This window comes from Octodon degus, unplaced genomic scaffold (genome assembly GCF_000260255.1).
Source record: "Octodon degus isolate 3935 unplaced genomic scaffold, OctDeg1.0 scaffold00076, whole genome shotgun sequence".
In the NCBI taxonomy this organism is placed as follows: domain Eukaryota; kingdom Metazoa; phylum Chordata; class Mammalia; order Rodentia; family Octodontidae; genus Octodon; species Octodon degus.
The window spans coordinates 8,350,554-8,351,530 of NW_004524652.1; positions in this window are offsets into that span (position 1 = coordinate 8,350,554).

Here is a 977-nt window from a genome sequence, read left to right on the forward strand (position 1 = left end):
AAATATCCCAGGCAGTTAGAAGGGCTGGGCCCTCAAGGGAGTCAATGCAGAAGATGAGAACGCACTACAACTGTGGCTGGAGGCGCACCCCTTGAAGGCCCAGGCTTCAAGACAAAAAAGCAATGACCAGGCCTGCAGGCCTCCCCAAGGACTAGGCGATAGGCTAACTGGTATCACCTGGCCCAGTGATGAGTAGCTGGACACCAGCCATCCAGGTGGGAGGCCAGGGCCCCTCGCCCCGTCTCTTTCAGGAGAGGTCCTTGCTTTTTCCATGGACGCTTGCTACCTGACCTGGTTCCCGATTGGACCAAGAGCACCTAAGAAGCTATACTTGTAATCTTATCGGTTGATCATAGTTTTGTCCCATGTTGTACTCATTTGATTTGTACTCACTTGATTTTGTGCCCACTTTGTGATTTTGCTCTATAAAACTTTGAGTAGTGGGCTCCTGGGCAGCCCACTGTTGAATCCCCTCCTATCTCTCTCAATAAAATTTTTCTTATGCTTAACCTTCTTTGTTCCCTAGAATTTATTCTTTGATTATAGGGAACACAAATTTGGTATTTTGGACATGTAACAGGTTGGGAGCTATATTTATTTTCCCTATATAATTTGGAGGTCCTATGTCAGCCTCACTGTGTGTGCAGCGTAGGGTTGCCTTGGACTCTTGAGGTTCTTCCTGTCTCAGTCTCCCAAGTGCTGGGATTACAGGCATGCACCAACACACTTGGCTTTATACAGTTCTGTTTCCAGACTAAGTGGCAAGAAAAAGTCTGTATATTCAGGATAGATGCAAATTTTCATTTATATAAATATAGTCATTGGGGCTGGAGAGATGGCTCAGTGGTCTAAAGCACCTATTTGGAACAAGCTTGGCAAAGCATCAGGGACCGCGGTTCGATCCCCAGCACCACATGCCAGCCAGCCCCGCCCCCTGGTGGGCTGAGCTGGCCACACACACACACCACTCTCTCTCT